General features: G+C 38.8%; 1 protein-coding gene across 2 annotated transcripts in view; it reads right to left on the bottom strand.

The window, feature by feature from the left end:
- Nucleotides 1-18,653, bottom strand: part of ADGRB3 (adhesion G protein-coupled receptor B3) — a 693,569-nt gene that overhangs the window by 548,434 nt on the left and 126,482 nt on the right. The gene's annotated exons all lie outside the window — the stretch shown is intronic.

Below are 18,653 nucleotides of genomic sequence, written 5' to 3'. Positions count from 1 at the left end.
TCTAAAAATACTTTCAATGTATGACATGTGCTATTACTTACTTAAAAATTGTGATTATTTAACATGAGAAGTGCTAAGGTGACACTGAGGGAGTTACAATTCTCCCTGTGACAATCAGGAAAAGCAAGAGGTACAGTGGGGCTGACATTTGGGAGATAATTTGCACTATAAGCATAACTTTCTCAAGCTGAAAAGTATGAAACAGCATTCTCGGCAGACTGACAGCGTAATCCAAGGCCTGAAGGTATGAATGTGTGTGATATTTTGGAGGTTTTCTGGTGTGGCTATGAAAAAGGTCGTACAAAAGTTAAACTATATTAAGACTACACATGGCCATGAAGTTTACTATGTAGGTAATAGGGAGACACTCATAATAATTCATGAAGGACATGAATGATCAGATATGTCCAACTAGACCTTGAGCTCCTAACAGACAGAAAAAACAGACAGGTCGAGGAGGATTCTGGAAGATGCATAGTCTTAAAACCAAAAGTTAGCAGTATTTCATGAAAAAAGGGGTGTTCAATGGTATTGAAAGTGGAGAAAACTGAAGAGAATGAGAATGAAGATCTAAAGACCATTGATTTGGATCTCAGAACCATTTCAGTACTGCAGTGGAAGTTAACATCCGAGTGCATGAAACTGAAGAATAAACAGAAGTCAAACAAGGTCACGAGTATCAACTGACGTTTCTACACATTTGCGCATCAGATACAGAGCAAGCAATGAGCAACATGGCAGGTGTTAAAGAAGCAGAGATATTGGAAAACACTGTCGTTCAAAATATGTGAAACCAAGTATCTTGGAAGTTGATAGAAAGGAGATAGTGGAAAAGAAGATATCAGAATTATGAGAGAGAGACAGCAAAATCCCAGATGGGGAACACAGGTGAAAGATTTGGAAGGTGATGCTGTGCTTGGTGGGTGAGGGCAAAGCTGGAGGGAGGGCATGGCTATATATGGAAAATGAGGGCTATAATTTGGTAGCATCAGGCCTAAAGCTGGTTTCTCAGTGAGTCAGCTGAATGAGCAGTAGCAGTAGTACAATCGGAGAGTTGAAAACAGTGATGAGATTTAAAGTGGCTGCCTTGAGAAAAAGTACACAACTCTGGATAGGAAAAGAAGACAACTGAGTAGCCTGGGTGGTCGTGTCAGCCCAGAGATTATGGATTGTAATAGAGTCAGCAAGCAGTGACTGGACTCTCAGCTGGGTTGATATTTGATATGAATCTGTGAAGAAGTCCTAGTCTTTCAACCAATAGAGAAAGGAGAAAATGGCATTCAAATAAGAGAGATAAATATAAAAAGGCTCACGGTGAGTAAGTGTGTGATATATACAGGCAAAATAATTTGGGGGGCAGTTGTTCAATAAAGTCATATAGTAGAGTATGTAAAGGAAGGAGTAAAAATCAATGTGGCTAGAAAAGGCAAATGAGCAACTGTGGCCAGTGACACCACTGGGAAGACAAGGTAAATGGAGAGGACCCCAACTGCCATATAAAGAGGTTTAACATTAATTCTGTGGGAAATAGAGAGAAAATATTTTTAATAAGAGGATTGAATTAAACAGACTTTTTAAATGGTGACCTACAAGAATGTGGAACCTGGATTGGATTGATGAAGACTGTATTTATCTAACCACCTACCTGGGGAATCGAATTTCCAGCCATTTACAACACACTAAAAACTTTACTATACAAGACCATCAGTTTACCTGATTAAGTTGACTGATAAATCAAATAATTAGTTCAAATAGATTTGTATTTGTACTGACCAGTTTTTTCAGTAAACACACATCACTGTGAATATCTTGTCATGCTATGCTATCTGCCACAAGATTTATGGCCGTTCAGAAATTAAGTATTGAGATTTTATATTCTTTATCAACATTTATTAAATTCTCCATCTTCTAAGCAGATGTAGTCAAAACCATTACATCTACATTACAAGTATATGAAATCTGAAGCTTGAAACACAAAAAGAAATTAGCTGAGCATTGTACTTCTCTCTGCACCTTGAATACGGCATATCCACATTTTACTGTGTTTGCTTCCCATCTCATGTAGTGCTCTCATTTCCAAGAGTACAGGAAAAATTAACCACCCGTGCAGTGGCAGGACTTAGACTGTATTCAACATTCCGTTACTGTGGCGTGTGTGTGTGTGTAACTTTACTGAAGAAGGAAACATCCTGAGATTTGGAAACTTGGGTACATGTCTGGGTTCTACAAAATTGAGCTTTGTGTCCTGAGATGTATCCGTTAAACATATTTGATTTTGATTTTTGCCCTACCTAAAGTTCTAAAACACTATTCATTTTTTGTCTGCTTCATTGTTGTGTGCTTCCAATCTCATAAATCCTGTAACCTGTGAGGCAAAGGGCTGAGGCCGTGTCCGCCACTGTGCTCAGATGTGTCCAGACATGTTTGTGAAGCTACTGGGTAGGCTGGAGAAGAGTAGTTCCGCATTTCACAGGAGTGGCCTATCTTTGCCACGACAAGGAAAGGGTGAGCGTGGTGCTCTTCCTTAGTAAGTGCCGGGGAGATCACAAATGGACAGGAGAAGACAGAGACACTCGTCCTGCAGAGCTTGAAGTCCCATACTGAAGGAGGGTGATGATGCTTACTGCTTCTAATAATAAAGCACAACGGGGAAGAGACACATTTCTGTTCGGGAGAGAACATTTGAAGAACCCATATTCTGGGAACTCCTAGAAATAACATAGGGCCGAGGAGAAGACTAAATTTTCCCATTACACACATAGCAACAAGCTAGTAAAATAATTAAATTAATGTTATACATATTAATTCAGCCTACACACACAGGCCAGTTGAAAAAACTGAAATTAAATTTGGTCATGATATCATCAGCAGCACAGAATCCCTTTTGCTCTGTTTCAGAATAAAGTTTTTATAGTAAACAGTAGTGAAGTAACAGCAGGCCTCCTTGGTTAAGGGCACTCTGGCTCTGAAGCTGGCTGTTTGTTCTTTCTTTTCCTATTTTTTTTTTTTAAATTGTTGTTCAAGTACATCTGTCTCCATTTTCACCCTACCACACCCTTCCTCTCCTGCCAAGACACACCTCTTCTCAGTGCTCCTGTGAAAGTGGTTCGCACCTGTCTTAAATAATCATGTTCTCTTTTTTGTATAATAATTGTATGTGTAGTAGTCTTAACTCCCAATTTGGAGCTAGTTCATTCAAAGACAGAATTCTGTTAATTTTTAAAACTCTGCAATAACTCAATGTTTAATTATCTGACTTGTCAGTAACAATTAATGTAGTTGATCCATACCTTCTTTCTAGTAATCTTTTATCACTGAAATTCATACATAAGAGTTCCCCTAATCCCTGCCTACTTGGGCTCATACTCTTTTGCTTGTGCCATCTTTATCCCGATTTGTGTAGTATGCCTGGAGGTTCAATGCCTCTCCGCTTCTTTTCCATTGTGTGTCCTATAATGCAGGTGATTTCAACCACATGTATGCTGATGATTCTCAAGTGGTCTCCAGTTGGAACTCTCCCAACTCCAGAGGAAGTTATCCAATCATGTACCTGGCATTTCTACATGAATGTCCAAAAAAGCACCACAATCTTAAATATCCCAAAACAAACTTTTAATTTTCCCTCCTCCATATTCCTCCAAAATGTTGCTCTTCTCACACATTCATTGGTCAGACCCAAAATCGAGTATTCCTCCTTGATCTTCTTTTTCCACACATTGAAATAAATCTATCCATACTTCCACATATTGAAATACACACAGAATCTAAACAGTCTTCCATTTCTCACCAACTCCCTGGTCCAAGACACCATGGTTTTCCTCCTCAACTGCTGAGTTAGCTCCGTAACTAGTCTCTCTGCACCTATTCTTACCTCTTGCAATCAGCTTCCTCTCCTCAAAAACCAGTGTTATCTTTTAAGGTCCTGAGTCAGATCTTGTCACTCTAATGGTTGAACTCTTCAGGATTTTCATTTCAAGCAACATCAAATCCAAACTCTTCTCTATTGCAAGATCACCACCTACCTTTCTGAAACTCATTTCCTACCCCAGTCCTCACTTTGGCCCTTTCTACGCCAAAATTAATCCTATTCACAGTGTTTGGGGTCACTGTTCTCTCTGTTTAAAATGTTCTTCCAGATCTTCATGTGGGAGCCAGCTTCATTCATTTCTCCAATTAAATGTCACCTTCGCAGAAAGGCCCTTTTCTAGCCATCTTATCTGTAACAACATTCACAGTCTACGGCCCCTTTCTGTTTCCTTCTGCTTTATTTTTCTCCATAGCACTTCACCCCACCTGGAATTGTATCATCTGTATCCTTTTGTTTTCTCTGTGGAATGCAAACTACCTAAGAACAGGAAATGTGTCTGGTTCGCTGTTTGTATATACAGCGCACAGAGCAAAGTTCGCGTACAGTAAGTAGTGCATGACATTGGTTATGAATGACTATCCCCACCCCCTCCAAACCTTTTCCTTTTATAAGCCCCTATCTTGTATGTGGTATCATTTCTTATTCTCCCAACAAGACATGAAACCAGCAAGTAACCGTGGGCTCTGTCTTCCTCTACTTGAAGCCAACAGTTTCTAATGATTCTCCTTCCTAAATAATTTTTTTCTCCCTTCTCTATAGCACTGTTTTAAATAATGGTATCTGTTTTATGTATGTGCATTTGTGTTTTTATTATTTTTATTTTGTAATAATTTCCTAGTTTCCTTTATCTACATTTACACTTCTTTCTCCTCCCTCTATCCACTGACATACTCTTTAAACTCAAATCGTATTTAATTTTCCTCTATTATATAAGTCTGTTCAATTGTCTTTCTTGTTTTGAATCCTTCACTGGCTTCCCGCAGTCCAGACAGTGAAGTCTAGCAATCAGCTCTGTATGTAAAGGCTTTCGCCCACAGCCTTGCCAGGGCCTTTCCCCTTCTCATTGTCCTCCCACAGGACTTGACAATCCCGAGCAACGCTCAGGATTTTACCCAGCACCATTTTTACACAGAACATTCTTTCTACTGAGAATACCTTGATCCCACTAACTTGCTCCTCCTAGAAACCCCCTTTGCAGTTTTTAAAATACAATTTTGAGGTTCCTTTCTCCAGAAAACTTTTCTGTACTCTCCAGACTAAGTCAAGATCTCTTCAGTATCATCTCTGTATTTGAAATGTGCTTCTACTGGTGTGCTCTGTAGTGAGTGTTCCAGGTCATTATCTTAAGAGTTTGTCTCCCCTACTAACCTGAGCACCCTTGAGGGGTGGGGACATTAGAGTTGTCTTCTAATCCTACAGATTAAGACCTCAAACAGACTGGAAGCACAGAAGGCTTGTGAATACATATTTGCCAAATTAAATTAAAATATGCTTTCATAAGTTTATGTCATATATATATAGTTTAGTTTTCAATACCTCATTCATTCTCATGAGTTTATTTTAAATTTTATTTAAATATTTTATCCCTTGACTTTTAAAAGAAGTTTGTCACTGAGGAGGGGGCAGCAGGAAGATTTTCTCTAATTTTAAAATGGATCCTGTAATGAATTGCTTCAAAGTAGAAAATGGAACAATGCAAATGTCACAACGAGAAGGTACACAGGGAGGCAGGAAAAGAACATAATAGAAAAGGCACATAGGTACATTCAGTAGTGACTGGTTAGAACCAGTGAAACTGCAAGTTTTTAAATAGGTTACTAATGAAGCAAATATTATTACTTAGTCTTGGCTTCCTTGTTTAATGTCTACTGTCAAACAGAGATGAAGCCTCCACAACTGAAGAGAAATCAAACACTATCTGAGGAGCAGGACTTATGAAAGGAAAAAGATCTCATCTGTAGGCAGCCAGACGAAGCAGAAGTACTTGTCAAGGTAGCTACCTCACGAGACCAGGAGCTAGAAGCCTTCAGTTCAAGGTCAGTGCCTTAACTTATTTAATGAGAGCTTCCAGGCCAACCCCCTAAATACTTGGGATGGCCACTCTCACTTCTGTAACATGAGAAATGACTCCTAAGGATGCTGTAGTGAGGACCAAGTGCCTGTTCTCTGTGGGGCCGGGCGGCTGACAGGTTCCAGCATGTGCAGGCACCTTCTGACCTCTCCCACTCCGCTCCGTCTGCTGAAAATGCCCTAGTCTGGCTGCACCCTTCAACTACTGAGACTCAAATGAAAATTATTCCCAGAAACCTTTCCCTTGCAGCCCCAAGGAAGGAGTGAGCATTTTTGCACACAGTTTGTTTACCATAATTTGGTTATACACCTGTCTGCTCTCATCAGACAGTGAGCAGCTGGAGAGTAGGAGTCATCTTGTTCTCCTGTGTGTACCAAAAGCTTCTATCACAGTGTTTGACTGGTGCTAGACACAACAATAAATAAATACAGAAATTACAAATATAAGGAATTACCATCATGACTTATAATTTCAGAGCAATGTCTTAATTCAGCTGCCAGACAGGCTTTGAGATATGGAAAAGTAGAAGTTCTAGTCATAGAATGTTCTCCCCTTAAATAAACCCTAGGAAGAGGTAAACAAATACTGTTCATGTCTCTGGAAATATTTTTCAAGTAGCTTTTATCATCACCCATGAGACTCTTGCCTCTGGATTTTACAAAGCAGTACAGATAGCACAGATACAAGAATACATAGTCCTATGATTCTTTTCTCCTACGCTAATTTTCTTCCACAAAGGTTACCGATAAATAAGCACCTACAAAATTTAACCCTACAGTCTGGCAAATCCATTCATTCATTTCCAGGAAGAATTGTGCCTAAGTTGTTATGAATAGGTAGAGGTATTCCCTGGACTGATTGTATCAGAAGCTATAAAGGCAAACATTTCATTTCACAGTTTTCTGAATTTGGGTCATAATAGTAGGAACATCACCAAGACAACGGAGACCTATGCAGTGAACTTCAAAGACAAGGCAAACATATTCCCAGAAGATCCACATTCAGAGAATATCTAACTGAAGCTTTTCGGAAAAAAAAATCTCAGCAATCATTTGGAAAGAGTTGTGACAGAATGACTATAGACACTCTGGCATAAAATACATGAATACCTCAAAGAATGGCAAAGACTGTGAGAATATTTGTAACCCTAGAATATTAAAACAGAATGGAGGAGCTGTTTAGGCTGAAGAGAGGGTTTAGACTTGTAATGTATGAATAATAAGTCAAGAAATTGCAGGAAAGTTATATCTAGGCAAATTCCAGTCACTCTAAAAGAATAGTCTGATAAATATAAAGTGGTAAAACACAGAATGAAATACCTTGGACTAATATGAAGCTCTACCAAGATCCAAGTGGTTCTGAGATTACAGTTCTCATTTAATCCAATAAGATCCTATGATATATAATCAGCATTATTACACCTAAGGAATAATGAGATTTAAAAAGCTTATGAAAGCTGACCAAATAGCAGAAAAAGCTTTGAATTCAACTCTGCCTGGCTCCAAAGCTTCTCCTTTCTCCTTTCACACCAGTATTCTTAAGCACAGGCTTATTATTTACTTGGCAGAGAAAAAAGAAGAGATTCACAAGAATAAAAGCTGAATTTCTGTGTCTATGATTCTGTGACTTCATCCTATAAAGCCATTAACACACATTAGATATGATGTCTGTAAGCCAGTCTAGTTCATGAACAGGTTAAAAAAGAAATAAAAAGAAAAGAAAGCAAAATACTGTTCTAGGGGAATAATTATTAAAAGTTCTTGGACTCTGTTGGAAATCTGATGAAAGGTACAAACTTTCTCCAAGAGAATGCTTTACATTTTAATTCAAGATGTTCATGGACACCTTCAAGCTCATTCATGACCATTTTCTGTTTACTTATTATTTAGCTTAACCTTTTTCCAAGGACTTCTGACAATTTCAGCTTTTAGATTCCCCATAAATATTCAACCTTTAAAAATTAAAAACTGACTGAGGAAAAATTCTAATGTTTTGATTTGATAGAAATCATTGATTTGACCTCTAGCTAGCTAAAAGCACCTTACGATTTGCATTTTTATCACTGTATCCTTGCATCTGATTATTTTAAGAATATATAATTGCTGTTTCTCATAGCTACTTCCAGCATCTTAAATGTCTTGTCAATCTTTATTTTTTTTTAAGTATCTAATTTGCCTTGGACTTCTGTGCCCTTCTATACTAGATACTTTAAGATATGTTTTTTTTTTCTTCAGGATAATTTCATTTACTTGTAGTTTATCAAAAATAACTTTAACTTCCTATTTTTATCTGCCTTCTTTTGAAATGCCATTGACTGATTACAAGACTTGAAGTGTGTGACTGTCACAGGGATGAGTCTCTAATGGTACATGCATGAAAGGCCAGCTAAGAGCTGGTATCGCTGAACACCCAGGCATTCCAGTGTCCTGAATTTCTAAGTGCTTCACTTCCATGGAAACGTTATTTAAAAGCCCCATCATTTGGTTCCACTTATGTACCTACAGCGTTAGTCAGTATTTCATGTAACCTCAAAATTGGCAAAAATAATTATGGTTAAGAATGATAAAGTTTACGAAATTTTTCATAGAACGTCCCTTGGAAATCAATCAAGAACATTTTGGTCGATATACGTGAGTTAAAGAGAAAATATAATATTCTGCCATTTTGGGATTTAATACCAGTGCCTGGTATTAAAACTTTTAAATTATCTGAGCACAGCTAATAGTCACATGCAAGATAAAATCAAGCTGGATTTAGGCAGCGGAACTCCGATACCTCTGTGATCCTTTCTGCACACAGACCTCTCAACGAGAATTAACCGTTGGATAAGTTTCCAATCCCTGATTCAGCCTCTTGCGAAGCTGCGTTCCTCATGGGCATAGGGTTCATCACCGTAGCGCTCATTTCCTTTGGAACTCCAAAGGAAATAAAGCCACTAAAATAGACTGCCGGATTGTAGATGTTTTAATTGCCACATCTTAGGTAAACCACTTCCATTCTTTAGGCCTCACCTTATATGTAAAGTGGGAATAATAACAGCACTTGCTTCGTAGGGTTATTGTGAATATTAAGCAGATGAGCATACAGAGTGGTACATGATATGAGCTCAATATGCTGCAGATATTACCACAGCATAAATTTTTTCCCCTGGTTGCAGTTCATTTTGCAGAAGAGTGAAATAAATTGGCTTGCATTTAAAACTGATTCCACAGCTTTAATAATTAGTATATTTTATTGGTCTGTATTTATATGTTAGTATGAAAATGAAATACACATATATGTATATATATGTATGTGTGTATGCACACACTATCAAAACACTAAGATGGGTTGTTATTATATGGCTCTGCTTTAGGACTGTACTTTGACTCATATATTTGCTCTGGGTACAGCTTTGAATCATTTCCAAATTTAAAAGATGCACAAAATTTTCAAATATACATAAACAATTTCACTACCTCGAAGCCCCAGTGGTGGTTTGGTTATATTATAGAAAGTAAGAAACAGGATAGTTGAGCTCCAGTACTGCTTCTCACATACAATCCCCAAACAGCACAGGTGATTTTTAACACTCAGAGTTCTAATGGGACAGCTTTACATGCATCCTGAGAAGGCGTCAGCCTGTCGTGGACAGGAGGGCAATAAATAACACCCCTAACTGTGCTATATGGGTTCCAGACTTAAAACAGAGAGGAGGTTGTCCAATAGTGAATGAGATTGTACTAACATAAACTGATTTGTAATAATGGCGATAATTTTGTTCAATTAAAATGTTAAAAGACAGAGTATAAACATTGAAGAAAATTATGAATGCCCTAAGAACAAATTCATGCAGAAAGTAATTCAACTGTACTATGTAGTAAAGGGATAATGCATGGATATACAATGAGTAGTATATATGTAACGTAGATACACACAAAGAACAGAAAAAATATAGACATGTTCACTTGGTAAAACATGAAGCATAGACAAGATGTATGACACCTGTGGGTTGTTGGGATTATAATAATCAGCAAAAATTTTAAAGTTCAAAATTCAGTTATCAACCCACAAGGGAGGAACGCCTGTAACCGCATAACTCCCAGATACGCTAACAGCCTCAGAGACCTACTGTGCAAGCAACTGCACTGTCTCCTTCCAATTAGTTACAGTTATGTGCCCCAGACGTCTTGTTTTAGGCTTATTAATGATCCTCAATTGAATCGTAAAGCTAAATATTTTAAAGAAAATGCAAAAATAAGCAGAGATAATTTCAAATGTTTGATAAGAAATGAGGGGAAAAGAAACAAACAAAGGGAAAGCAGCAGTCATCTAAAATGGCCAGAAATGTGCTTCCTGGAGGAAAAGAGCTGTACTGGCCAAGGGTTACTTCGCTGAGTCTTTGTGGTCATGTAGGCATCACACGCTGAGCAGGGGATAAACCCAGGCATTTGTTCAAGTAGCTGAATGCAAACACTTTTCTGCAGGGTGTGAAGTATTCTATTTATTAATGTAGAGGGGTATTCTATGCAGTATTTCTATATGACCATTTAAAAATCAATGATGAGGATTTTTGGAAGCCCTGGCCTCAAAGGAGGAAGAGGGTAAGAGAAAGATGTACACCAGGCACAGGGTGGCAGGCACAGCCCAAGGTGAGGACATACGGGGACCCCTGCTGCATGTGAGCTATCGAAAAGGTGAGAGGTGGGAGCTTGGGGGTGTTGTTTATGGCTGATGAGAAATGAGCATCATAAGAGTATCCTTGCTCTGCCCAACAAGAGATACATTTACAGTTCAGACTCCAAACAGCAAACTGTGTCTGCCAAAAGGGGTTTAAAATGCCAGGGCTCTCGACAACGAGAGGAAATGTTGATTGTACAGAGCAGATGAAGCTACTAGGACAGCACAGGTACAGACGTGGAAGAATTCAGGTCAGAGAGACGCAGAGCTTCAGAACCACAGGACAGCTGTCACTCTGCAGATCACAGAGAAGGAGAAGCAAGGCCTTGCTCAACATTTAAAGACCACTAAACAGGACACCAAGCATCCACTGTAACTTAGCAGTTTGGGCCCTGAAACAAGACTTGGCATTCGGGCTCACAGGACAGGAGCAATGCTTGCCTCAAAAGGACCTTGAATAAACCAGAACTCAACTTTCCTCCTCCTAGGTTGGCATTTATTTCAGCTCTTCAGTGAGGAGGACACACAGACAGATGCGCGACCAAGTTACTACTCGGGCTTCATTACTGAGTGTGAAATGAAGTGATTCTTACAAATATACTTAACCTTTACTTTTTTTTTAACCTTTTTTGTTTGTTTTGTTTTTGAATAAATAATCTTTAGAGATACCTGATTCAGGAACACCCAATATAACTCATCTAGTCAAGATTCTAGGGCCCTAGAGGTCGTAAAAGGAGGAAAGCAATGTTCATCTTTCTAGCAAATTCTTTCTTAATGAAGATTATTTCTCTGGATAAGCTGTAGAATATACTAACACTGCTCTGACTGACTACTTGTCCAACCCTACATTGAGATTTCAGATTTTGAACTCTGACTTCACTCCTAGAACTTTTCACTCCTGAAAAAGTCTTTTCAGGCTTTCCAAACCATCACTTAGGTTTGTGCATAAACATAATATCCTTGGCTTGGCTAAAGTATCTATCAGTACATTGTCATTCTTAGCTGACTTCTAATTGACCTGATTTAAACATACAAAAACCATGTCCAACATATAACTTGAATAACACCTTCACCTTGTTCATCAAAGTCTCTTGAGGGATATATTTTAATTTATCTTCAACAAAACCATTTTATTTATTTATTTATTTATTTATTTATTTTTATTGTTGTTCAATTACAGTTGTCTGCATTTTCTCCAACAAAACCATTTTAGATTGTAAGGACATGACAGTACTCTTACATATGTGGAAAATGAGGCATAGTGTCCTCAATGAGAGTCAGCCAGCCAGCTAATCACATAGCTAGAAGTGAAACTCCAGTCTTCCAACTCAGAGAATCTGCAGTGTCTATATACTACCCAGCATTCAAATTTTCCCAGTATGAAATTGAATTTTTCTAAATAGTCAATTTCTATAGAAAACACAGTAACCAAAGGAGTAAAAAAAAGGACTATACATCATCAACTAATTTCATTCCTATCTTCACTGTAATTATTCATCATATTTATATTGCATACAAATGGTGGGACAAAAGTGGATTTACAGTTGTTCATCTCAAATATAATACAATGATTTATAAAAAATAACACAAGAATAAACTCCGTGTTTCCTGTGCACAACTGTAAACCTACTTTTGCCTTACCCTGTATTTATATTTCATGCACACACAACACATTTTTTAACTTTTTAAAAGCAATATTCTCTAATCATCACCTGCACAGTCATGAATATATATACAATCTGAATATAATGAATGTGAGTAATACATGGAAAGACATAAATGGATATTAATTTTAGGATCACAATACTGGCAATTTTTACTTTCTTCTGAATAAAGGCTAATGACAAGTTAAAAGAAGATGTTACTAAAGAAACTTAGAAGGTAGAAACATATGTTGTCGTTTAAGGTTCTAATTTTTTTCTTCTATTAAGCATAGATAAATCAATTCCACTATCAGCTCACTAATACTAAATTATTTTGCTAAATAAGTAGTGGTGATGAAGCTGTATGAAAATCAGAGGGTCTTTCATTCCTTCCTCATGGGCTATTAAGCATAAGTAAATTCAGCCCCTTTTCTACTCTCCTCCATTGACCCAAACTGTTTAATCACAAAATGTGGCAGTAATCGAGAGAATTTTGACATTCAAATAAATAAAATGAACACAATTAATCTCTGTGAAAAATATAAAACAAGAAAAGGACAATAGACTATTTTAATATTGAGTTCTTTCTGCTTTGCTAATACAAAGCTACCTCCATTTTAACACAGATGATGTATAACTCAAATGAATGCCTACAAGAAAGTAAAGAAGGCAGGAAAATAATTTTTCACCTGCTAGTGAACAGACCAAAAATGCATTTCTACTTCTAAAGCACCTTTCCACATAATGGAAACCAGGTGAAGTTAAGTTTAAAGATCACATAAAAGTATAAATAGCTTTCTATTTACTGAAGAAATTGATATACCTGACAGGTGACATTTCTGAGATGTAGACAATTGCCAGTGGAAAATATTGAATCTGTCACAAAGTCTGTTACTGAGAAGTTATAAATGTGTATGTAGATGTGAAAGGAAAACACAACATACGGAAATATTTGGAGAATGACTTAGAAATTTAATTTCTGGAGATAAGTCATAGCATTATTATGATAGGATAATGAGAGATAGTTTGCTTCAGATCAAGAAGATGGTGACGATGCTGGCCTGAACAGGAAGGTGGCTGATGGTGCTGACTCTGCTACTTAGTAGGTCTGCGGCTCCAGTGTCACCTTCTGCTGCACTTTCCTTTCTTCAAATTGTAGCAAAGGCAGCTATGCTACTAAAACAATGGGGTTACTGCAGGATTATATGTGAGTATATATGTGAAAGTTTTATGATGAAGTATAAAATGATATAGCTACACTGATGCAGGTACCATTGTTTAATTTTGAACCAAATTAACAAAGTGCCCAACGAAGCATTTATTGCAGAAGACTGCTCAGATACCACTGACACCTTATCAAGAACCATCGATCTTAAATGACTGAGAAGCTGAGTCAGAACGGGAAATGGTCAGAAGGAGATAGTGGCACTACTAACTCACCAGCATCCCATTCAAACTCAAGCCCATTTTCCCGAAGACACTGTCTGACATTCACCTAGTGACCACAGTCATGACCGCGTGTTGTACGAACACGGCATGGTGGCCGCCCACCTCTTCAGGCAGTGCAGCATTTCCAAAGCAAATCTGGGTAGACTCTTCGCAGCAATAATCAACGAGCCTCCCATTTTTGTGTGTTTGCAGTGTTTCCTGAGTATGACATGCCTCCTGTCTCCCTCACTTTTCTCATCAGAATCCCTCCTCCCATACTAGGCTCTAACAGTTCTGTGGTGCCTGCCGGTGGCCAAGTTTACCAGGCCCTTAGAAAACGTTATGCGATGGACACTGACTCTCTGCTCTGACTGCCCTTGCCTTTTGGTTCACCTTAAGAAAGCTCACTCCTCCTCCAAGATCAACGTGAAGGTGCTGTCTCCTCTCAAGCCTCCCCTATCCCCTGGGACAAATAGGAAATTTCTTTAGGACCGATACTATATCCCGGACACAGAAGTTATCCCAGAAGTTATCTGGCATAGTGGGATTTTTAAGAGCTCGTAAGTCAGAAGACACTGACAGAAACAGTGAAAATGATGACCTTACTAAAGTCAGGTAACCGTCTGGAAGCCTGCCACCTTAGATTTCGCTCCCACTCTGGGTTTTGTAGATGAGGAATCCCATTAAACTCCACAAGAATCCATGCAATGGCAGGTTATATTGCCCTCTTATTAGAGAGCAACACAAATAAAAACAAAAGGAGACAGAAATGCAGATAGCCAGCTTTGCTTAAGAAACCCAATTTCCAGTAAATTTTGTGTTCTAAATTAAGACATACTGCAGAGGAACTATTTGAAACACAATAAAATAATTATTCAAGACAACAATTAAGACAGGTTGAAAATGTTTTAAACTGCATACTTATAAATCCAAATAAAGTCTGTAGTTAATAGCAGTGTTCTAACATCAATTTCCTTGTTTTGATGATATACTATGGTTATGTATAATGTGATAATTGGGGGAGCTAGGAACTGTGCTTTCACAACTTCTTATGAAGTTATAAAATACTTTATTTCAACATAAATTTGTTTTGAAAATGTGCTTAGTAAGCCAAGTGGAAGAATAATAACCAGAAAAAAAATCAAAAAATTGAAGTGAGAAATTTGCAGTCTTAAAAGGCAACAAACTGACAACAACCAGAGTGTAGGAGGGAGGGGGACAATGGAGGAAAGAAGGGAAGGTTGTCAAGGAACATGTATAGAGGACCCATGGACAAAGTCAGTGGGTTGCGGGGAGGACTGGATATGGGAGGTGAGGGTGGGTAGGGCAGGGGACACCAATGGGGGGAAAATGGGGACAATCATAATTGAACAACGATTAAAAAAACGGCCTGACTGCATGCACTTAGAAACACAGTTCTTACTGTGCTACAGAGCTAATTTTTGAGCTGCTCTACAAACGTGAACTGTCAAGCTATCCGTGCGCAGTATGGGTTGCCACTTTTTTCCCCTGATGTCTTTTACCACTTGAGGGATATTCTGTCTTCTTTTCTGATCCATCCGTCATTTCGTCATGCGTTTCAAGTAATTTAAACTCCTGCGCGTGAGATTTAGCCCTCCCCCATGAAAGTCCAAGGACACTAGTCACCAACCCTCCACAGCTCACTTTTCAAAATGACAAACAGACCGTGTACCTGTCACTCAAACATGAGGCTCGGATCAGTCCCCCACAGTATTTTCCTCTCGGTTTATATGTACAGCCTGTTTGAGGACTACACTTGGACAAATAGCACAGTTCCATCCTTAATTATGTGATGTTTGGGAATGAACGTGTAGACATATCAGGGGTAGATTTCACTCCAGGTACAGGGGCCCCACAGTTACTCAGGATGACACCTTAACTGCTGCTGGAACAGTGAATTAGGTGATACTACCGACAGCCATGGTGTCCTTCCTCTGGGTGAAAACAACATGCATATCTTCCTTTGCTACAAACACATTCTCAGGAAACTGCTCCAACAGATAAAAAAGTTATGTGTCCTGGTGTTTTCTCTCCATCCAGAATGTTACTTCTGTCAGTAGATTCCCCCTCTCGTTCGATCCCTCACATGGACAGTTACTGGGAGTGCACCTCTGTGGCATAAATGCGTGCTGTTTGAGAAAGTTCTTAGCCTCTCTGTGCCTCATATAAAAAAATTAAGTACTTTAGGTTTAAAGTGTTCAGGTAGCTTAGATGAATTAGGCACAGTGTTTGGCACATAGAAGCCCTTTTCTTCCTGAAAACTAGGAAGCCAGAGGCAGACATACTATTCAGAAGAAGTACTGGGCACTGACTCTGCCTTCTTCCCACATTAATACCAATTTTAGTTCAACATCAGGTACACCTAGTACAGATCCCCTCCCTTCCTGGTGTGTCAGCATAAGTCTCCTATAATGGTGATACTGCCCCGGCGGTAACAGGGCTGCAGTGTGGCAAGAACTGAACCTTCCAGGTCTTCAGGGACCCCACATCGCCCAGGCAGCATTATATGGGTGGTGTGCGACCCTGTAGGGACTCTAGGGAGTGGGCATGGGGGGGTGCCTGTTTGGGGACGTGGGGGGAAAAGATAGCTCTGCTGTATCTGCTCTAGCTTTAAATTCTACTTTGTTTCCACTGTCATTTTATTTAGTTTGTCTAGTACACACACATAAAATGTAATGTATGTATGCATACATAATTTATGTATATGTATGCATTGTCTGTGAATGAATGTTTTAATCTTGACTAAAAATAATGAATGAGTGACCTCATCTTGCCAATTTATCACCCATCATAATCACAGCAGCTCCCACTGAGTGTCAGCTGCTAGAATCGTTAACATTGTCTTCTAGAAACGGGGCTCCCATTTGTTATACTGATCCTTTGGAAACCTGAGAAACCATGATGATACATTTTTGGTAAGTCCAAACCAGAAGTGCCTTCTCTATTCCACCAGATGGCAGTCCCGCATCAGGACGGGGAAAAAATGGGTGGTGGTGTGTATTTTGGATATAGAACTATGTAATTCTGGTATTTTCTGCAATGGAAAAAGAAAAAAAAAAAACCCTGACAAATATTCAGGTTGGTTTGGTAAGAAATGCAGTGTAGGTGTTTGTACAAACTCATCACACGTGTTCTGCAAAAATTAAAAAAACAACAATTGGAACGGCCTGAATTAAAAAGATTTTGATGACTAATCTGAGCTTCTGCTACATGACACTGAAAGAGTTGAAGAGAAACCTACAAAACATAGCATGTGTTCAGGTCATGGTGGGTGTCACATCTGCATTTGGTTCATGTTCGAAACATCTCTGCATCAGAGCTAAAAAGTGCCTCAGCGTTCTCAGCGGGAAAGTGGGCGCAACAAGGCGCTGCGGTGGAGCTAAGCTGGGATGCGTGCCGGTGCGTGAACACGCTGCAAGGAGCTGTCTTTCTGTGGTGACAGAGGGGGCTTTGGAAATCGAGTTTTGCTCAACGTCATGGTGTGTGTGAGTTTTCCGTCTGTCTCTCACACCAGCCCTCACCAAGAACGAGACTAGATAGCTCTCACCCACTCCCTGGGGGAAATCCAGTCTACAATCCAAACACGTCTCTCACGCCAGTAGCTGGGCTCTGCTCCAAGACCATGTTATTTTCCGGCAGAAAGTGATGCTAATGAAATAGCATCTACTTCAGGATGCCTGATGTGATGTCTGTAGCAGGCTAAAGGGCCAGTTCCATAGACTAAAATGGGAAGACTCACATTTGTAGCCTTTTACATGCTGAAAATTAATGTGCCGTTGGCATCGCGGGCTTTGATTCATTGCTTTAAGGACGTGCTAGCTTACTAGATGACGATGGTTTTCCGTTGTCATGCTTACCAAGATGGCATTTTTCACCATGGCAGCAGCTAAATCAAAATTTATCTTCAGCTTTGACTTTAGCAGTTTTGAAGTGAACTGTGTACATTTCTGTGCATGGGTACTCTGGACCTTCAACTCCTCTTAGCTGGGAATCAGTGGTGACTGTAATCACCTGTAAACACCCTTGAAAGATGGACCAAAATCTTTCCATAGATACAGGTCAGCATATCTTGCTTATCTTTAGTAGTTTTCTTAGGTCCCAGAGAGATCAATTAGTTGTTCCCTCTTCCCCTTGGTCCCATTATCAGTTTTCCAGTATTAAAGCAGCTCGGGTTCCCTGTTTAGCCACTTGCTACCATTTTCCATGTGTCCAAAGACATTTCCCCTTGCTCCTGCGTGCCTTTTATCGTTAGTCATTCTGGTTATCACTGGTAGATAATGTGAGTTTATACTTTGGCTCTCTAATATAAATTTATCTCCCATGACCCAAGCATAGAGATATTCAGAAAAGAAAAAAGATTCAGAAAAAAATAATATCTCGATATTACTCCCAGAACTCTGGGTCAGGCACATTTTTCAATTTAGGAAATGCGACCAAAATGTTGATGTCCACAGATACTTGTTAATTGCATCACTGCGTGAGTGAACTAAGGTCAATTAATTTAATGCAAAGTTTGCCGGCAATAGTGAAAACACCCTGGCACTCTGCTTTCAGAGGTAATAAAACACACTTATGTGCCATCACAGTGCACGGGTTAATTTCTCCTGGACATGGGGGAAAGCGTAAAGATAGAGAGGATCCATTTGAATTTCGTGACAGTTGGATGGTATGATACACAAAGACAAATGTTGCATATTATATATTTGACCTTAACAAAAACAATGTAGGCTGCTAGTCTGGTTTGCAATGTTTTATATAATGAAGTAGCAAAAGGGGTCACAGTATATGTTATATATACTTTCAAATCCAAAGGCCATGTGGATATCTGACCTAATTAAATCTCTGTAAAGAGCTTTTTATATTTTCCAGTAATGTGAAATTTACTGTTATGAAATGAAGGTTAACAGTTTCTTTTTGATTATTTCATATAAAAATCTTCAATAAAGTCAAAGTAGATTAATCG

The sequence above is a fragment of the Desmodus rotundus genome, chromosome 11, assembly GCF_022682495.2.
Source record: "Desmodus rotundus isolate HL8 chromosome 11, HLdesRot8A.1, whole genome shotgun sequence".
Classification (NCBI taxonomy): Eukaryota; Metazoa; Chordata; class Mammalia; order Chiroptera; family Phyllostomidae; genus Desmodus; species Desmodus rotundus.
Note: the sequence above shows the minus strand (reverse complement) of the source record. Positions and strands in the feature narration are given on the sequence as shown.